The following is a 21,760-nucleotide window of genomic DNA, read 5'->3' as shown; positions in this document are numbered from 1 at the left end:
TAGACTCGTTGAGCTACCTTATCCAAGGCAAGGACTAAGGAGCCCAGCCCCAGACAGGGAGTAGGTCATTGTGGCATCAGGAGTAATGATCACTGGCCATAGAAGGTCAGAAGGCAGTGAGGGTGGACCCAGGTAGTAGGTAGTCATTCCCCATTTGGTGCCCAGTTTGGAGGTCCATGGGTCGGAAGTACAGTCAAAACTCGGGTTTGTGGGTGGCGCAAATGGTTAAGCCCTGGATACTTAACTGAAAGGTTGGTGGTTCGAACCCACCCAGAGGCTCCTGGTGAGACCAGCCCCTTAGATCTGCCTCCAAAAGCTCACAGCCTTGAAAACCACATGGAGCAGCTGTACTGTGCACACATGGGGTTGCCATGAGTCAGAACTGACTCAACTGCAACTAACAACATCAGCAACTGTAAAACCCTACATGAAGTTTTGGCCACATACACTCTCAACCTCCCACACATACTTACATACATACATACAAATACCCGTACATTTTTATATACATATACAGAGAGACTGAGACAGAGAGATTATGATTTTGTAGGTGCCACTTTTGATACAGCCTCATCCTATTCAAAGAAAATATACATTACCATTGTATTAGGACCACTTCCAATCCTGGTCCTCTCTCTCCTTTTACCCTTTGTCCCAACCTTGCTTGTACTGTGAAGCATGTTTAATTTTTCCTTCTGTTTGCTTTCAATGTTTAATGTACATGAAGGCAAATACAGATTCATGTTTGTATTTCACCTTTTCACCTACCCCAGAGGATAGCATGAACAATGTATTTTTCTTCTTTTTCATTGCTTTCACAGAGTATATGGCCTGGACTTTGCATGTCTATGCGGAGAAAACGTCCTGCTAAGTACGTTTCGTTTCATTTCCTTTCTATCCACTGCTTCGTGTTCCTCGGTGTGGAGATGGTTAAGGCCACAAATTATTTATCCTGGGCTTTTCATTTCACTCTGCGTTTAGTATGTCCTTCCTTCCATTTTTCCTTCTATCCATCATCTTCCTCCTGTCGCCCCCATCTCTCTGCCTTTTACTCTCTGTTCCTCTCCCTTTCTTTCTTTAATAACATGCTCTGAGGCAGTGCATTACCTCATGATAGTGTGTTTGCAGGTACATTTTATAATAATTGTCAACCTAGAGATTTAGTAGTTTGATGAAGTATAATTGGGACTCATTCTAGAATAAATACCTTTATCCCTGGAAAGACAATGAGGTTGGTATCTGTGAGCCAGAAGGGAGAGATCTTGTTCCCATTCATCAGTATGTCAAAGGAGCAATCCCTTAAGGGTCTGGTATTTCATTTGTGGTGGATGAAAGAGGCTCGTGACTATATTTATATATGTTCCGGCATATTCACACGTGCACAGAGACGAGGAGGAAGGGATATAAAGGTCAAGGGAAGATTGTACTTGCCACACATAAAATATTTTGGGGGCAGGTACCTTCAGATTTCACAGGAGCTGGTTCTGTAAGATCTGATTCATTGAAACACTGTGAATTGTATTTGTGTAATTTCCGAAAGGGGACTGGAGCTGAAATTCATATCACAGTGTATTTTGAAATTGTTATTCTTATAGCTGATCTAGTAGCGTTAAAAAAAAAGCAATAAATCTCTATTTTTCTGCTGAGTGAATAATAGTGTGTCGGCTGGGTGGCGTGTACACAGCCACCTTTTACCATCACTCTGGCAAACTGAAATGGAGTCCTGGGTGTCTGGGCATCTCAGTGCTGAGGAAACTGGACTGGAAGGAAAGACAGGACAGAGAATGCTGCTCATCTCCAGGTGGTGGAGTTATGGGTGAGTGGTCTTTTTTTCTATTTCATTCTCCTTGCAAAACCAGGTTGCACAGAACTGCTGATTCTATTATATTTAAAAAAAAAACAAACTACAGTAATTTCTGGTATTTGAGGAAACCTCATGAAGGAGAGACTACCATAAAATGTCAAACAACTCAGGCCTTGTTAATTACTGGGGTAGGCCTGATAAAAGTAACAAACCATCAGGGATAGAAAAACAACTTGGGAAATCCCCTATGTCATTTTTCCAAGAACCAAGGGCAAAAGGTCACCCAAGGAAACTGATTACACCTGAGTTAGATAGCGCCACAAATCCAAACAAGCCATAAGGCAGTGTTAAGAGAGGAAGTCAAGATACTCATCCCCACTCAAGCCATAGTCAACTTCCTGGGAAAGCTAAAATCCTACCCAAGACAACCTGTATATCTACACGTGTGAATAAAAATCTGGGTACCTGTTAACATGGAATCCTAACCAGGCTTATAGAAATAGATGTAGCAATAAATAAAGATAAACATGCATGTATACATGCACTCATAGTTCATTCCTATAAATTATATATACATATACATACATACAAGAAGCCCTGGTGGTGCAGTGGTTGAAGTAATCAACTGCTAACCTAAAGGTTGGTGGTTCGAAACTACCTGCTGCTCCATGGGAGAAAGATGTGGCAGTCATCTTCCATAAAGATTTACAGCCTTGGAAACCCTATGGGGTCACTATGAGTTGGAACCGACTCCACGACAGTGGGTTTGTTCTTTTATGTGTATATACATACATACATACATTCCAAGAAAAAAGGCCAGAAAGGAAAACACTTCTCCCAATATCCCAATGAGGTAAACCTAACTCGGAAAGCCTGGCCCTTCCTTGGTGTTTTTTAGCCAGGAAAGGGTGGAGGTGGTGGCCACTGAGAAGGGGTGTTTGGCATTTGTGGAGCAACAGTGCCAACAAGCGGACCCTCCAGTTGTATCTTGTGATGAGACCCGTGATATGAACAGGGTGGGTTGAGGGCATGCAGAGGACTCTGTGCCCTGACCAGGCCACCTCCAGAGCTGGTGTGAAAGCCACAGAGCCAGGCTTCCTGACAAGGAAGCCCCAGGCAGCAGCCCTGCCAGGCTCAGGGAGCCGTCGGGGCGTGGCCTCAGTTGCCGCTATGTTTGGGACAAAGTGGAAAGGTGTATTCCATACTAATTCTAAATGGTAACTGAAAACGTCTTCACAAACAGGAAAAATGAGCTGAAGCTCCATTGGAGTGGCTTGTGTCAGTCCTTCCCAGACATGGCGACCACCAAGACCCTAGCCTTGGCTTCCTGGGCACCATCGGCCTAGTAACCTGGCTGTCTGCCTCATCCTAACCCCAGTTTCCTCAGCTTCCTAGGCAGGTCTCCACGTTGGTTTACACTTACCCCATGTCTCAGGGAGCTGTGGGCATGAAGGACCCTGTCTTTCCTCCAATCCCAGGCCTCCCCAGGAAATAACATGGGTACGTGTATGGGCTTTGGAAACAATTTCCGCTTGATGGCAGTATTGCACCAGAAATGCCAGTGCACCCTTCCCTAGGCCCTCACCCTCCACCCTTTGTTATCGAAAAAAAAAAAAACGCCAACCAGTGTCCAGCCTTCCTAAAAACCTGGCGCTTTACCATCTTGTCCACTTTTGGGGTTCCAGCTCCCACATCTTGTACTGAATCTTACAAACCCTTGCCTCTGTAGAGAGGCAATTGGTTTCCTTCCTTCTGACAAGGAGGAATGACTTCCCACTCAGGCGCCCTGTGGCCATCCATATCTGCATCCTTAGCACTCCAGCTTGGCCAAGACCTCAAGAAATAGACTGAGTGCCTGCACAGAGTTCACCCACCCAGCGCCCCACTGCGCACTGGGGAACGTTCCAACTTGAGCTTTCTCACGCCTCACTGAAAAGCCAGTTTGATATCAATTTCGATTTTGTTCTTCTTTTGGAAAGCACACACCTATAATTTAGGTATGCTGCCAAGAATCAGATCTTAGAGAACCAAAAAACCAAACCCATTGCCATCGAGTCAATTCCGACTCATAGCAACCCTGTAGGACAGAGTAGAACTGCCCCGTAGGGTTTCCTAGGATGAGCGGGTGAATTTGAACTGCCAAACTTTTAATTCGCAGCCGGACTGTTAACCAGTTCGCCACCAGGGGAACATTCCAACTTGAGCATTCTTACAGTTCACCGAAAAGCCAGTTTGATATGAATTTTAATTTTGTTCCTCTTTTGGAAAGTAAACCACCAAAAAACCCATTGCCATCGAGTCGATTCCGACTCATAGCGACCCTATAGGACAGAGTAGAACTGCCCCACAGGGTTTCCAAGGAGCTCCTGTTGTATTTGAACTGCCGACTTTTTGGTTAGCAGCCAGAGCTCTTAACCACTACGCCACCAGGGTTTCCTCTTTTGGAAAGTACACACCTGTAATTCAGGGGTGCTGCCAAGAATCAGATCTTAAGGAACCAGTCCTTTGAAATATGAAGATATATTTTCCTGATAATCTCTTTCCTTTGGGAAGCACAGTCATCAACTTGACATGTATAGTCCCAGATCTTTTCTGCTCCACTGTGCCTGTCTGACTATGGAGAACATACGGGAATGTATTCCTAAACGTGTTTCCTCTACCACAAATGGAATACCAGATCTTCAGAGGATCATCAACTCCTTTGACTCACTTCACACATTCACATTATCATAACTATGATGAAGTTATATTCTACATTAAAGCAAGTTACTAAAGAAATAGAGGGAGACAGAGAAGTGGGTGGATGCAAAGAAGGAAAGAAGAAAGACATGAAGAAAAAAGTAGGTAGGTAGTAAGAAGGCAGGAAGGAAAGAAGGACCTCCAAAACCAGTGTCAAAGGAAAAGCCCAGGATAAATAACCTATGCGCCTCCCCACCCCCCACACAGGGAACACTAAGTAGTGTTTAGAAAGGAAATGATAACTACCTGGCAGGAGGTTTTCTCTACACAGATGTGCAAAGGCCAGGAGGCATATTTTGTGAAAGCAGCAATGCAGAAGAGTATATTGCCCGTGATACCCTTTGGGATGTCAAAGAGAATAACTAAAATGTTATCAAGGTTTTTCTTATCCATGAAACCAAATATTAAATGTAAAAATTCCTGACCAAAAATTAATCCTGCCAGTGGCTTTTTTTTTTTTTCACCCAAGGTTGCTAATCTTTTATTTTCTGTTGGAATCCAGGCTTACTTAATTTAAATTTCAAAAGGTATCATGACTACAGGTGGGTGGACGGCCAGAGACCACCTTTTGACCTGATATCAGTCAATTTCAGTTAAAGGGGGAAAGCAGGGTTCAATCCATCATGTTAAGATTAGCCAGTGGTTGATCTTCTTTCTATTCTCAGTTCTCTTTTCTTTATAAGCTGCATTGTAACTAACCTACTTCGAGCCGTTTGCTTTTTATTTGGAATCAGAATGGTCTCCCTATATGCATATAAAATAACTGCTCAGAATAAACCTTATGTTTCAATTTGAGTTTTGATTATTTCTAATGGGGGTCAGTTAAAAGGCGAAACACAAACATGAATCTGTATTTGCTTTCATTTACCTTAAAAACCAGAAGCATACACATGGAAAAATTAAATCTGGTTCTCACTATCAAGGAGGGTTGGAACAAGGGGTGGAAGGGAGAGGAACAGACTTGAAAGTGGCACTACAACGGATGATTTCTTTGATGGGATGAGAATCTATCTACAGTGTCACCCCCATGGTAGTTAAAGACAAACATAACAAAACTATATACATACGTGTGTGTGAGTGTCTAATGCAGCCAAACCTTCATGTAGAGTTCTGCAGTGAGCTATGCAGTAGACTGTAAAACAAATGACCCTTGTGGTTGTCACCGGTCTATGTGGCACCACTGGGGTCTCCTTGTGATTCATGGACCTACAATCTGGGGCACCAAATGGGCAATGTCTACCTGGGATTCATGAAGGTGAGCCAGGGCATCAACTTAACTGTCTTCCAACCTGCTGTGGCCACTGGTCATTACTGCTGATGCTACAATGGCCTAATCTCTCTCTGGACCTGAGCTCCTGAGCCCTTGCCCTGGATGAAATGGCTCATGATTCCAGAAAACCCAAGAAGGCAATAATAACAGAGGAAATCAAGGTATTCATCGCTATTCAAGCCAAGAGTCAATTTCCTATTAAACCTAAAATCCTACCCAAAAAGACCTGTATATCTACATGTGTGGACAAAAATCAGGGTACCTGTTAACATGGAATTCTGACTAGAGGTCTTACAGAAATAGACGTAGCAGTAAAGCTAAACATGCATGTATACATGTACTCATACTGGTATTTATAAATACATGTATCTCTGGGTGGTGCAGTTTGTACTTGGCTACTAACCTGAAAGTTGGAAGCTAAAACCCACCCAGAGGCATCTCTGAAGAAATGCCTGGCCATCTGCTTCCATAAATATTATAGCCAAGAAAACCCTGTGAGTGCAGTTCTACTCTATAACAAATGAAGTCACCAATGGTTGGAATCTACTATACGGCAATGTGGTTTATTTTAGTGTATCTTGTGGAGAAGGCCTATGATATGAACAAGGGTATTTTAAGGGCAGAAAGAGGACTTTGGGGACTTAACAGGCCACCTCCAGAGCAGGTGTGAAAGGCCCATGGCTAAACTCCCAAAGAAGCCCAGGCTGCCATGCCTACCAAGCTTAAGGAAGTATGAGGGGGCAACCTCTGTGGCAACCATGTTTGGGAGAAACTGGAAATGTATATTCCATCCTAACTCTAAATGGTAGCTGAAATCACTGACAGAAAAAATGATCTAAAGCTCCACTGGAGCTTGTGCTAGTCCTGCCCAAACATGGCAGCCACCGAGGCCCAAACATTGATTTCCTGTGCATGACATGCCAGGCATCCCGGCTACTTGCCTCATCCTGACCGCCGTCTCCACAGCTTCCTGGGCAGGCCTCCACCTTGGTGTGCACTTGCCCCATGCCGTGGGAGCTCTGGACATTGCAGGACTCTGTCCTAAGTCCTTTTCAGAGACCTTGACTTTCCTCACAACGCAGGCCTCCCCAGGAAACAGCCATGGTTCATTCTTGGACTTGACAAACAATTTCCGCTTGATGGCAGTATTGGACAATAAATGCCAGCGTGCCGTTTACTAAGGCCTTCTCCCTCCACCTTTCGAATTGAAAAAAAATGCTAACCATTATCCAACCTTCCTACATCATGGCACCTCACAATCTTGTCCACTTTGTGGGTGCTCCAGCTCTCACATCTTGTGAGTCTCGCAATCTCTCACCTCTATAGGGGGGTACTAGGTTTCCTTCCTTCCTGGCTGAACAGAAAATTACTCCCCACCCAGGCACCCTCTGGGTGGATGGACCTAAAGCTATCCAGCAGCCCACTGCCTGCTGGGAAACATTCCAACTTGAACTTTCTTACACTTCACCAAAAAGCCAGTTTGATATGAATTTCAATTTTGTTCCTCTTTTGGAAAGTACACACCTATAATTCAGGGGTGCTGCCCCTATAGGATTGCTCTGAGTCGGAATCAACTCGATGGCAACTGGAGGGGGTGGGGGGCAAGAATCAGATCTTAGAGAACCAGATGCTCTGAAATATAAAGATACCTTCCTGATAATCTCTTTCCTTTGGGAAGCACTTGATGTGTATAGTCACAGATCTTTCCTGCTCCTGGAAGACAGGAATCACACCTCCTCAAGTCATCGCATTTTCAGATTGGTTTGTAAACAGTCTTAGAAAGTGCAGAAATATTTGTGTCACTATGCCCCCTAAGCCCCTCCCAATCCTCCTTGGCCCCCATAATATTCCAGGAACAGCCTGTTAGCATGTCTTTACTGGCCTGGCTGAGGGCCATGGCCCACTGTGTTCAACCCAAGAGGGATCAGGAAATCATGGGAGACACAAGTAGGGAGGGCTCAACACAGAGAGGAAGGCAAAGGCCTTCAATACCTGGTTCTCCTCAGTGTCTCCAATTGTCTCTCCCTATTGGAGGCTGAGATTGTTCCTTCCCATTGGCAAGGTGGGCAGCCAAATGGTCCTCTCTCAGTGAGACAGCCTCCAAGGGCTCCTCCGGGTTACAACAGCTTTCCTCTCTCCCCTGCAATGAAGGACACTGACCTCTAATTCCCTGTACCTCTGCCCTAAGGTGTGCTCAGGTCATCCCCATGCCCCTCCACGCCTTTCAAATGTGGAGTTACATAATCAGGACGTCTCTCTCGAGATCCTTTTCTACCGTGCTGGAAAGCCACTTAATAAGTCTCCTAATGTTACTATGCTATATGAATCAATGTTGGAAATTCTCCTTCCTGAGGTTTGTTCAAATACCAGAAGTTATTGTGGTTCTTTAATAAAATTAACAATTCTATGCAACCTGGTTTGGAAACAACAATGAATACAAAGAAAGAGCACTCACCCGTAAGTCCACTGCCTAGAAATGAGCAGTGTTCTCTTCTTTCTTTCCAGTCCAGTTTTCTCAGTACAGAGATGGCCAGACACCCAGGACTCCATTTTGGTTTGTGAACGTGATGATCAAAGGCGGCCGCATACACTCTACTCAACTGACACGGATATTATTCCCTCTGCCGAAAGATAGAGATTTGTTGCACCTATAAGAATAACAACAATTTCTGAATAAATTGTGATATGAATTTCAACCTCTTCCTCTTGGAAATTATACATATATAATTCAGGGATGTTTCAATGAATTGGATCTTACAGGATCAAACCAAAACCAAACCCACTGCCATCAAGTCGATTCTGACTCATAGCGACCCTATAGGACAGAGTAGAACTGCCCCCTAGGGTTTCCAAGGCTGTAAATCTTATATGGAAGCAGACTGCCACATCTTTATCCCATGGAGTAGCTGGTGGGTTCGAACCTTTCTGTTGGCAACCGGGTGCTTTAACCACTACACCACCAGGGCTCCTTCTTACAGGACCAGCTCCTGTGAAATCTGAAGGTATCTGTCCCAAAAATACTTTATGGGTGGCAAGTACAATCATGTCAGAAGAAAGTGAGGTTGATGCCCTGGCTCACCTTCAGAAATCCCAGGTGGACACTGCCCATTTGGTGTCCCAGGGTAGAGAACCATGGGTTAGAAGGAATCCTCCATGGTGCCACACAAGCAGGTGACCTCAGAGAGCACCATTTGCTTTACAGTCTCTACTATAAAACTCTACATGAAGGTTTGGCTGCATCATACACTCACACCCTCACATACATACATACACACACAGTTTTGTTTGTCTTTAACTGCCATGGAGGTGCCACCATGGATAGAGCCTCCTCCCACTCAAAGAAAACATCCATTACCATTGTTTCAGGACCACTTCCAAGCCTGTTCCTCTCCCTTCTGCCCCTCCTCTCAACCCTCTTTATATTGGAAACAGGTTTAATTTTTCCATGTGTATGGCTTAGCTTTCAATAGGGTTTATAAGGTGATCCAAACCCTAAACACGGATCATGAACTCCCAACAGTGCGCACTTCCATGGGAGCATGGTTAGAGGGGAGAGAAGCTTGTGTACTTCTCTGGGTATGGAGGGTGTTCTAGTTTCAACTCAGAAGTAATGATCACTAGCCTAGTAATGTCACCAGATGATGTCTGCATGGGCAAAGTGGAAACCTAGTGGTTTAGGCACATTCTGTAGAAATAGAGTCTGTGGCTGCATACTTTCATTAGGAACCTGGTAGAAATCTTTGACTTTTGAAAGGATGCATGCTGGTAGGTCTGCTGAACATGGAAATAGGAAGAAACCAGGTCCTTCTCACTTTTCATATGCACATAGAGAAATGGATTTAACTTGTCTATCCCAAAGTGGACATTTTCTGGTATCGTTTGTTTCAGGTCTGCACCATGTCAAATTTCTGGAGACATATTTATTTCCATCAAGACATTTTCCTTGGCATTCAGAGTTAGGGAGGAATACATTTCCCATTTCTCTCAAACATGGTGGCCACCGAGGCCACGCCTGCACAGATCTCTGAGACAGGCAGGCCTGGTAGACTGGGATTTGTTTGTAGGGGAGGATGGCTTTGGATTTCTTGTCAGCTGTGGAGGTTGTCCAGTCAGGCCCCAGAGTCCTTTGAGTACCCCCAACCCACCCATCTCTTATCACAAACACCTAGAGCCACTCGAGACCATGCTGTAAAAGCTCCCGCTTGATGGCAATGTTGCTCCACAAGAGCCTTCCACCTCCTCCCCATGGCCTCTCCCTCCGCCTTTTCCTGACTAAAAAAGCCAAGGAAAGCACAGAACCATCTGGGCCTTTTAAGTGGGGTTTACTGCCTTGGAGTTATGGGGGAAATGTTTTCTCATCCTTTCCAGCTCTTTGCTTTATGTGTGTATATATATAAAAAACCAAATAAGCCCCTTTCCATTGAATCAATTCCGACTCTTAGAGACTCCATGTGTTACAGATTAGTTTTGATCCACAGGGTTTTTATAGCTATAATCTTTACTGAAGGAGCCCTAGTGGTATAGCAGTTAAGTGCTCGGCTGCTAACCAAAAGGTCCATGGTTCAAATTCACCGGCAGCTTCGCTAGAGAATGCTGTGGCAGCCTGCTTCTGTAAAACTTACAGCCTTGTCGAGTAGATACAAGAGACTAAACAGGCAGCTTCTGTCCAGAGGTGAGATGGGAAGGCAAAGAGGATTAGGAGCTGGTTGAATGGACATGGGGAATCGGGTGGAAAGGAGGAGTGTGCTGTCACAGTATGGGGAGGGCGATTAGGGTCACATAACAATGTATGTATAAATTTTTGTATGGGAGACTAACTTGAAATGTAAACTTCATTTAAACTACAACAATAAAAAAATTAAAAGAAAATATTCTCCTTTGGCATTCAGAGTTAGGAAAAAATAAATACCATATCTCATTTCTCCTAAACATGGCGGCCACCGAGCCACGCTCTATGGCTCCTTGAGCCTAGCTCACCTGGCAGCCTGGAGTTTATTTGTTGGATAGCCTGGCTCTGTGCCTTACACACCAGTTCTAGAGGTGGCGTGGTCTAGCCCCAGAATCCTCAGAGTGCCCTCAATCCACCCTTCCTCATATCACAGGGCTCACCTCAAGATACAACTAGAGGGGCTCATTACAATGCTCAAAAAAGCATCCACTTGATGGCACTGTTGACTCACAAATGCCAGCCACCCCTTCCTCCTTGCCTCTCCCTCCGCCCTTTCCTGTCTGAAAAAGCCAGATAAGACCCAGAAGCCATCTAGACTCCCAACTGGGGTTTACTATGTTGAGGTGTTGGGGGAAGTGTTTTATCTTTCTTTCTGGTTTTTTGCTTTGAATGTGTGTGTATGTATGTATATATGAGTATCAGTGTGAGTATATGTGTGCATGCATGTTTATCAATTGCTACATCTATTTCTGTAAGACTTCTAAGTCAGAATTCTATGTTAATAGGTGCCCAGATTTTTGTTCACACATGTAGATAAACAGGTCTTTCTTGGGTAGGATTTTTGCTTTCACTCCTTGCATCTATCAGGAAGAATATCTTGATTTCTCTCTTATCATGGCCTCATTGGCATTTCTAGATGCATTGAGCTACCTCATCCAGGGCAAGGACTCAGAACCCTGGCCCCAGAGAAAGAGTAGGGCATTGTAGCAGCAACTGGACTCATTACCAGTAGTCACGGCAGGTCAGAAGGCAGTGAGGGTGGTGTCCTGGCTCACCTTCAGCCATGTCAAGTAGTTATTCCCCATTTGCTGTCCACGGTTAGAATTCCATGGGTCAGAAGGAGGCCCCAATGGTGCCATACAGGCAGATGACCTCCTAGAGGGCCATTTGTTTTACAGTCTGTACTACAAAGCTCTATGTGAAAATTTTGGCTGCATCAAAAACTATACACTGACATCTCCACGCATATATACTTACACACACACACACACACACACACACACACACAGAGTTTTATTTTGTCTTTAACTGCTAGGGACTTGTCACTGTAGATATAGCCTCATTGCATTCAAAAGGCCTCATCGCATTCAAAGTAAACATCAATTACATTGTACTAGGACCATTTTCAAGCCTGTTGCCTCTCTCTTCCATCCCTCGTCCCAACCCTCCTTATAGTGGAAAACAGATTTAATTTCTCCTTGTGTATACTTTCGTTGTTTAATGCACATGAAAGCAAATACAGACTCATGTTTGCATTTCACCTTTTCACTGACCCCAGAGGGTCGCATGAGGAATATACTCCTCTGCTTTCAGAAAATACATATTCTGGCCTGTACACAACTGTGCAGAAGACATCCTGCCGGATACTTTTAATTTCCTTTCTAACCACTGCCTTGTGTTCCCCTGTTTGGAGGTGGGTGGGGTATAAGTTATTTATCCTGGGCTTCTCCTTTGACACTAGGTTTAGGATGTCCTTCCTTCCTACCAGGGCCCTGGTGGTACAGTGGTTAAGCGTTTGACTGCTAGCCAAAAGGCTGGCAGTTCAAATCCATCAGCAGCTCCTTGGAAACCCTATGGGGCAGTTGTACTCTGTCCTATAGGGTCACTATGAGTCAGAATTGACTCAAGTTTCATGTCAGAAGACATGGCCTACTCTCTGTCTGGGGCCTGGGTCCTTGATCCTTGCCCTGGATGAGGTAGCTCATGTGTCCAGAAAAGCCAATGAGGTAATGATAAGAGAAAAAAATCAAGTACTTATCCTGACTCAAGCCATGAGTCAATTTCCTATGAAAGCTAAAATCCTACCCAAGAAGACCTATATATCTACAGGTATGAACAAACATCTGGGTACTTGTTAACATGGAATTCTGACGTCAAAGTCTTGCAGAAATAGATGTAGCGATAGATGGATATGCATGTATATACATGTACTCATACTGGTATTTATAAATCTATGTATCTCCCCTGAGTGGTGCAGTTTGTACTCAGCTACTAACCTAAAACTTGGAGGTTTAAATTCAAAGCTACCCAGAGATGCCTTGAAAGAAATGCCTGATCATCTGCTTCCACAAAGATTATAACCAAGAAAGCCTGTGGGGCTGTTCTACTCTATAACACATGGCATCACAATGAGTTGGAATCTACTAGATGGCAACATGGTTTTTTGTTTGGTTTTTTTTTTTTTTTTTTTTTTTTGGTGTATCATGTGGAGAAGGTCTATGATATGAACAAGGGCGTGTTGAGGTAGTCAAAGGACTCTAGGGACTTAATAGGCCACCTCCAGAGCAGGTGTGAAAGGCCCATAGCCAAGCTCCCAAAAAAGCCCAGGCTGCCATGCCTACCAAGCTCAAGGAGCTGTGAGGGGGTGGCCTATGTGGCAGCCGTGTTTGGGAGGAACCAGAAACATGTATTCGGTCCTTACTCTAACTGGAAACAAAACATCCTCAAGGACAGAAATACCTTGCTGAAGGTCCATTCGAGTGGTTTCTGCTAGTCCCACTAGACATGGCAGCCACCAAGGCCCAAACCTTGACTTCCTGTGCATAACCTGCCTGGTACCCTGGCTGTCTGCCTATTCCTGACCTTGGTATGCACTTACCCCATGCCTAAAGGAGCTGTAGACATGCTGTCTTTCATCCTGACTGGGACCCTAACTTTCCTCCAATCCAGGTCTCCTCACGAAGCAACAGTAGTGGGTCTATGGACTTCGCAAACAATTTCCGCTTGATGGCAGTATTGCACCAGAAATACCAGCACTCTCATCACCCTCCGCCCTTTGGTATCAAAAAAACTGCCAGCCAGTGTTGGGCCTCCATAAAATTATGGTTCCTCTCCATCATGTCCACTTTTGGGGCACAGGGTCACACAACTTCTGTATTTTTGCAAGCCCTTCCCACTGTACGGGGGTCATTAGCTTTTCTTCCTTCCTGAGGAGGAAGAATTACACCACACCAGATACCCTGTGGGTGGACGGACCTAAAGCCATCCATATCTGCAACCTTAAAGCTCCAGCTTGGCCAGACCTCAAGAAACAGATTGCATCCCTGCACAGAGTCCACCCACTCAGCGTCCAACTGCCCATCAAGGAACATTCCAACTTGAGCTTTCTTACACCTCACCTAAAAGCCAGTGTAATATCAATTTCAATTTTGTTTCTCTTCTGGAAAGTACACACCCATAATTCAGGGGTGCTGCCACGAATCAGATCTTAGAGAACCAGATCCTCTGAAATATAAAGATGTTGTTCTTGTTGTTAGGTGCTATCAAGTCGATTTGGACTCATAGTGATCCATTGTGACAGTATAAAGACCCTACAGGGTCTTCTAGGCTGTCATCTTAAGGGAGCAAACTGCTAGATTTTTCTCCCATAGAGTGGCTAGGTGGGTTTAAACCACCAACCTATAGGCTATCAACCAAGCACTTAACAACTGCACCACTAGGGCTCCTTCACAAAAGATAACTTCTGATAATCTCTTTCCTAGGGAAGCACAAATGATCAACTTGAGCCATGGGTAATGACTCCTGCTGCTTCCACAATGGATTACTCTCTCTCAGGGGCCTGGCTCCTGAGGCTTTGCCCTGGATGATAGAGCTGACTGAATCCAGAAAAGCCAATGAGGCCATGATAAGAGAGAATCAAAATACTGATCCAGACTCAAGACTCAAATCAATTTCCTGTGAAAGTTAAATCCTACCCAAGAAGACTTGTATACCTACATGTGTGAACAAAACTTTGGGAACCTGTTAACATGGAATTCTGACTTACGGTTCTTTTAGAAATAGATGTAGCAATACATAAAGATAAGTATGCGTGTATACATGTATTCATACTGATATTCATATTTATATACATATATACACATCTAGCTATTAAAAAGCCAGAAAGAAACAAAAGCACTTCCCTGGAAACCCCAATGCAGTAAACCCCACTTAGAAGCCTAGATGGCTTTTGGGCCTTGTCTGGCTTTTTTAGTCTGGAAAGGGTGGAGGGAAAGGCCAGGAGGACGGGGTGGCTCTCATTTGTGAATCAACAATGCCATCAAGCGGTTGCTTTTTGAGCATGGTCTTATAGAAATAGATGTAGCAATCAATCGATGAACAGGTATGTATACAAATACTCATAGTGGTGTTCATATATGTGTATATATATATATATATATATACATATATATATAGTATCTGTAAACCGTTGCTGTCCAGTCAATTCCAACTCACGGCGACCCTATAGGACAGAGTAGAACTGCCCCATAGGGTTTCCAAGGAGCAGCTGGTGGATTCGAACTGCCAACCTTTTGGTTTGCAGCCTTAACGCTTAACCACCGCGCCACCAGGGCTCCTAAAATAGGCACACATACACATTATATAAATTGCAAGCAAAAGTCAGAAAAAGAAGAGAAAGTCCTTCCCCAACACCGCACGCAGTAAACTCCACTTGGAAGACCTAGAGGGCTCCTGGCCCATACTTGGTGTTTTTAAGTCAGGAAAGGGCAGAGGAAGAGGCCATGGCGAAGGGGAGGCTGGCATTTGTGAAGCAACACTGCCATCAAGCAGAAGCTTTCTGAACATGACATTGACCCTCTCTAGCTGTACCTTGTGGGTGTTGCTGCTGTTGTTGGATACTCCATGTGACAGAGTAGAACTGCCCCATAGCGTTTTCTAGGCTGTAATCTTTACAGAAGCAGATTGCCAGTTCTTTCTATTGCAGAAATACTGGGTGGGTTCAAATGGCAACCCTTTGGTTACCAGCTTAGTGCTTAACCATTGCACAACCAGGTCTCCTTCATCTCGTGAGTAAGAAGGCATGTGATATGAAGAAGGGAGGGTTAGGGGCACTCAAGATGACTCTAGGGCTTGATCGGCCAAACTCTAGAGCAGTTGTGAAAGCCACAGGTCTAGGCTCCCCAACAAAGGAGCCCCAGACTGCTAGGCCTGCATGGCCAGGGAGCCATGGGGACGTGGCTTGGTGGCCGCCATTTTGGGATAAATGAGAAATGTGGTATTCTTCTCTAACTCTGAATGCCAAAGGAAAATTTCCTCAAGGAAAAACAATGTATCTGGAAATTTGGCAAGGTGAAGATGTGAGACAAGCGACAGCAGAAGATCTCCTTCTCAGGATTGACAAGTTAAATCCATTTCTCTACACGCAGAAGAAAAGTGAAGTCAGAAGGACCCGGTTTCTTCCTGATTGTTTCCACCTTCAGCCAACCAATCAGCATGCATCCTTTCAGAAATCAAAGATTTCTACCAGGTTCCTAAAGAAACTGTGAAGCCACAGGCTCCATTTCTACAGAACATGCCCAATCGACTAGGTTTCCACATTGCACATACACATGCCATCTGGTGACATTACACAGAGGAAAGAGGAGTGAACTCGAGCGCCCTCCACACCCCCTGGAGGTGTGCACTGTGTGGGGTAGACTCAGCACTCTCGTAGTTTAGGGTTTGGATCACTTCATATACCCTGTAGAAAGCAGAGCCTGGTGCTGATCTTATTCAACACTTTGTCCCTGGAGTTCAACATGGTCTTGATATGTAGTGTTTTCCTTCTTTCTTTCCCTACTTCCTTGTGCTTTCATTTTCTACTCTGTGTGTTGATCACTGACAGTCCCCGGAAATTGCCTTTAAAGGTGACAATGTTTTCCCAGAGACTTCATCAGCCTGAGACCAGAAGAACTAGATGCTGCCCGGCTACCACCAATGACCACCCAGACAGGAAACACAACAGAGAGTGCCGGATGGAGCGGGAGAAAGGTGGGGTGCAGAACTCAAATTCTAGTAAGAAGACCAGACTTAATGGTGTGACTGAGACTGGACGAACCCCAGAAGACATGGCCCCCGGATTCTCTATCAGCCCAGAACTAAAACCATTCCCGAGGCCAACTCTTCAGACAAAGATTGGACTGGACTGTGTGACATAAAATAATACTCGTGAAGAGTGTGCTTCTTAGCTCAAGTAGATACAAGAGACTAAACTGGCAGGTTCTGTCTGGAGGTGAGATGGGAAGGCAGAGAGGGTTAGGAGCTGGTTGAATGGACATGGGGAATCAGGGGTGGAAAGGAGGAGTGTGCTGTCACAGTATGGGGAGGGCAATTAGGGTCACATAACAACGTATGTATAAATTTTTGTATGGGAGACTAACTTGAAATGTAAACTTCATTTAAACTACAACAATTAAAAAAAAAAATGTGACAAGGTTTTCCAGGGATTTCAAACACAAGTGATCTATCGCTTTCATGTTCTTCTTGGAGACATGCTTCCTGGAGAAACCAGTCCTCCTGCTGTGATCTGGACTGGTTTCACTCTCAGGTCAGCCGCATAGATATCATCCTGGGCCTCCCTTTACTGTCCTCAGAGGTTGCTCTGGAGCCCTAGTGGCTTAGTAGATAAGAACTTGGCTGCTAACCAAAAAGTCGGCAGTTGGAATCCACCAGCTGCTCCTTGGAAAACCTATGGGGCAGTTCTACTCTGTCCTATAGGGTCACTATGAGTTGGAATTGACTCTGTGACAATGGGTTTGGTTTGGTTAGACTGCTCTAACCCCTGGCTTACTTTCACCTGCATCAGATGTGTCACTACCTGGGGAACCCTCTAACATCACCCAAACCTGTTTATTAGTGATCCTTCTCAATACTCCCTGGTTTTGGTGGAGCACATCCTATAGTAGCTTCATCAGAACAGGTGCTTGGGAGATCCAATTTTGGCTGACAGTGAAGAAGGAAACTGGCTTTCAGACTGCCAGCACTGTGGACTGGGCCAAGTCTGAATGTGTATAGACTGCCAGGTGGGAAGCCACTTACCCTCTAAAGATCAAGTCATGGTGCCATGGTTTCCTGGCATACGGATCCTCCATGAGACCTCTAGGCAATTCTCATTATTGATATTCTGTAGTTGAACCCATTTCCTATCTGGAAGCATTCTGGGAGCTTCTGTTCAACCTGGTAGTCCACAATTTGAGTCACGGGCAGGACATCCTCCAGTGGTACCATCCCTCAGGAAACACCTTTGTGGCTTTATCATTTGAAGGTCTTCTTTCTCTAAGGTTTTGTCAAAAATAGAAGACAGGAATCATACCTTCTCAAGTAATGACATTTTCAGATTGGTTTGTGAACAGACAGACTTAGAAAGTAAAGAAATATTTGTGTCACTCTGCCCCTATGCCCCGCCCAACCCCTCTTGGCCCACATAATATTCCAGCAAGAGCTTATTACCACTTACTTACTGGCCTAGCTGAGGGCCATGGTCCAGTGTGCTCAATCCCAGAGAGATCAGGAAATCATGGGAGGAAGAGGTAGGAAAGGGTCAACTTAGAGAAGAAGGCAAAGGCCTTCAACCTGGTTGTCCTCAAGGGGTCTCCAACAGTCTTTCCCCATTGGAAACTGAGACTTTTCCTTCCCATAGACAAGGTGGGCAACCACATGGTCCTCTCTCAGGCCGATGGCCTCATGGGGCTCCAGCCTCCAATGGCTTTCCTCTCTCCCCTGCACTGCAGGACACTGACCTGTCATTCCGGCACCTCTGCCCAAAGGTGGACAGAGATCCTCTCTACACTGCTCCATGCATTTCTAATGTGGAGTAACACAATCAAGATGTCTCTCAAGATCCTTTTGTACCATGCTGGAAAGCCACTTAATAATCTCTTAGTGTTACTGTGCTGTATGTATCAATGTTGGGAAATTCCTTTCTGAGGTTTGTTCAAATATCAGAAATTACTGTAGTTCTTTAATAAAATTAACAATCCTGTGCAACCTGGTTTTGAATGGAAAATGAATAGAAAAACAAAGACTCACCAATAAGTCCACTCCTAGAGATGAGCAGCGTTCTGTCTCCTGTCTTTCTTTCCAGTCCAATTTCCTCAGCACAGAGATGCCCAGACACCCAGGACTCCATTTCAGTTTGCCAGAGTGATGGTAAAAGGTAGCCACATACACTCAGTCCAACCTACAGGGATATCTGCTCTGCTGAAAAATAGAGATTTGTTGCTTTTTTTTCCTTAATGCTACAAAATCAGCTATAACAATAATTTTCAAGTAAATTGTGATATAAATTTCAACTCCTCTTTTGGAAATTATACAAATATAATTTGGGGTGTTTCAATGAATTGGATCTTACAGAACCAGCTCCTGTGAAATCTGAAGGTACATGCCCCTGAAATACTTTATGTGTGGCAAATACAATCATGTCAGAAGACAGGAAGATTGATGCCTTAGAATAGGGACAATGCTAGGAGCTCTAATAAATGGCATAAACAGAATACAAAACATTACTAACAATGCCCAAACACCAGAAGAGAAACTAGATAACTGGGAGCTCCTAAAAATCAAACACTTATGCTCATCAAAAGAATTCACCAAAAGAGTAAAAAGACAACCTACAGACTGGGAAAAAAGTTTTGGCTACGATAAATCCGATCAGGGTCTAATCTCTAAAATCTATAAGATACTGCAAAACTTCAACCCCACAAAAAGACAAATAACCCAATTTAAAAAAGGACAAAGGATATGAACAGGCATTTCACCAAAGAAAACATTCAGGTGGCTAACAGATACCTGAGGAAATGCTCAGGATCATTAGCCATTAGAGAAACGCAAATCAAAACTACAATGAGATACCATCTCAACCCAACAAGGCTAGCATTAATCCAAAAAACACAAAATAATAAATGTTGGAGAGGTCGTGAAGAGCCTGGAAGACTTCTACACTGCTGGTGGGAATGTAAAATGGTACAACCACTTTGGAAATCGATTTGGTGCTTCCTTAAAAAGCTAGAAATAGAAGTACCATACAATCCAGCAATCCCACTCCTTGGAATATATCCTAGAGAAATAAAAGCCATCACATGAATAGATATATGCACACCCATGTTCATTACAACACTGTTCAGGATAGCAAAAAGATGGAAACAACCTACGTGCCCATCAACAGACGAATGGATAAACAAATTATGGTATATTCGCACAATGGAATACTATGCAACAATAAAGAATAACAATGAATCCACGAAATATCTCATAACGGATGAATCTGGAAGGCAATATGCTGAGTGAAATTGGTCAGTTTCAAAAGGACCAATATTGTATGAGAGCACTATTATAAGAACTCAAGGAAAGGTTTAAACACAGAAGAAAACATTCGTTGATGGTGACATAACTAGGGTCGCATTCTTTGATGGTTACAAGAGGGAAGGAGATGGGTATTCACACTAGATAGTAGACAAGAATTATCTTAGGTGAAGGGAAGGACAACACATACTACAGGGGAAGTCAGCACAATTGGACTAACCCAAAAGCTAAGAAGTTTCCTAAATACAACCAAACACTTCAAGGGACACAGTGGCAGGGGCAGGGGTCTGGGGACCATGGTTTCAGGGGACATCTAGGTCAGTTGGCATAACAAAGTTTATTAAGAAAATATTCTGCATCCCACTTTGGTGAGTGGCATGGTGTCTACGGTCTTAAAAGCTAGTGAGCAGCTATCTAAGATGCATCGATTGGTCCCAACCCACCTGGAGCAAGGGAGAATGAAGAACACCAGAGACACTAGGATAATATTAGCCCAAGAGACAAAAGTGCCACATAAACCAGAGACTCCATCAGACTCAGACCAGAAGAACTAGATGGTGCCCGGCTATCACCAATGACTGCCCTGACAGGGAACACAACACAGAGTCCCTGATGGAGCAGGAGAAAAGTGGGGTGCAGAACTCAAATTCTAGTAAAAAGACCAGACTTAATGGTCTGACAGAGACTGGAGGGACCCCGGAAGACATGGACCCCGGACTCTCTGTTAGCCCAAAACTAAAACCATTCCCGAAGCCAACTCTTTGGACAAAGATTAGACTGGACTAGAAGACATAAAATGACACTCGTGAGGTGTGTGCTTCTTAGCTCAAGTAGATACATGAGACTAAATGGGCAGCTCCTGTCCAGAGGGGAGATGAGAAGGCAAAAAGGGACAGGAGCTGGTTGAATGGACATGGGAAATCCAGGGTGGAAAGGAGGAGTGTGCTGTCACATTGCAGGGAGAGCAACTAGGGTCACATAACAATGTGTGTATAAACTTTTGTATGAGAAACTGACTTGAACTGTAAACTTTCACTTAAAGCAGAGTAAAAAAAAAAAAAAAAAATGATTGATGCCTTGGCTTACCTTCTGGGATCCAGGTAGTTATTGCCCATTTGGTGCCCCAGGTAGAGGTCTATTAGTCAGAAGAAGACCACAATGGTGCGACACAAGCAACCTCTGCAAGGGCCATTTTATAGTCCCTCTGTAAGGTTCTACATGAAGGTATCACTGCATTATACACTCACTGCCCCAGACAAACACAAACACACACACACACACACACACACACACACACACACAGAGTTTTGTTATGGTAGTCTTTTGACTATCATGGATGTGTCAATATGGATACGGCCTCACCCCATTCAAAGAAAACACCCATTACCACTGTATTAGGATCACTTCCAAGCCTGTTCCTCTCCCTTCCACCCCCTCTCCCAACCCTTCTCCCAATCATTCTTATAGTGGGAAAGAGATTTCATTTTTCCTTGTGTGCTTTCAATAGGCTTACACGGTCATCCAAACCCTAAACAAGGAACATGGATTGAAATGAAAACAGCGTATACTTTCATGGGAGATGGACTAGAGGGGAGAGAAGCTTGTATACTTCTCTGTCTGGGTATGGAGGGTGCTCTACCATCAGTAGACTAGTAATGTCACTAGATGTCTGCACGCACAAAATGAAACCATTGGGTTGTAAAAATGGAGAAAGTAGATACATGCTTTCTTTAGGAGCCTGACAGAAATCCTTGAGTTTTGAAAGAATGCATGCTAATGGGTTTGCTGAACATGGAAACACTCAGGAGGGAACCAGCTCCTCACTTCTCATCCACAGGTAGAGAAATGGATTTAACTTGTTGATCCAAGGTGGAGATTTTTTGGTAGTGTTTGGTTCAGCTCTTCACCTAGCCAAATTTCCATGTATATATTTATGTGT

The 21,760-nt window shown here is 44.2% G+C and overlaps 2 long non-coding RNA genes across 8 annotated transcripts in view; one reads left to right on the top strand and one right to left on the bottom strand.

Annotated features, from left to right (window-relative positions):
- Positions 1-2,417, top strand: part of LOC111821160 (uncharacterized) — a 52,338-nt gene extending 49,921 nt beyond the window's left edge. For all 6 annotated transcript variants that reach the window (XR_002824624.1, XR_002824623.1, XR_002824622.1 and 3 more), the window contains one exon: positions 822-2,417. This is a non-coding gene — a long non-coding RNA (uncharacterized LOC111821160). The remainder of the gene's footprint in view (positions 1-821) is intronic.
- LOC111821159 (uncharacterized) overlaps positions 1-21,760 on the bottom strand; it is a 53,939-nt gene that overhangs the window by 3,652 nt on the left and 28,527 nt on the right. The window contains exons 4-8 of one of the 2 annotated variants that reach the window (XR_002824618.1): positions 18,550-18,717; positions 17,560-17,796; positions 8,269-8,461; positions 7,806-7,953; positions 7,461-7,526 (exon numbers count right to left, since the gene is read on the bottom strand). This is a non-coding gene — a long non-coding RNA (uncharacterized LOC111821159). Of the gene's footprint in view, positions 1-7,460; positions 7,527-7,805; positions 7,954-8,268; positions 8,462-17,559; positions 17,797-18,549; positions 18,718-21,760 lie in introns of those variants that run through there. The other variant, XR_002824617.1, reaches the window with a different exon arrangement.

The sequence above is a fragment of the Trichechus manatus genome, unplaced genomic scaffold (genome assembly GCF_000243295.1).
Source record: "Trichechus manatus latirostris isolate Lorelei unplaced genomic scaffold, TriManLat1.0 scaffold00068, whole genome shotgun sequence".
In the NCBI taxonomy this organism is placed as follows: domain Eukaryota; kingdom Metazoa; phylum Chordata; class Mammalia; order Sirenia; family Trichechidae; genus Trichechus; species Trichechus manatus.
Note: the sequence above shows the minus strand (reverse complement) of the source record. Positions and strands in the feature narration are given on the sequence as shown.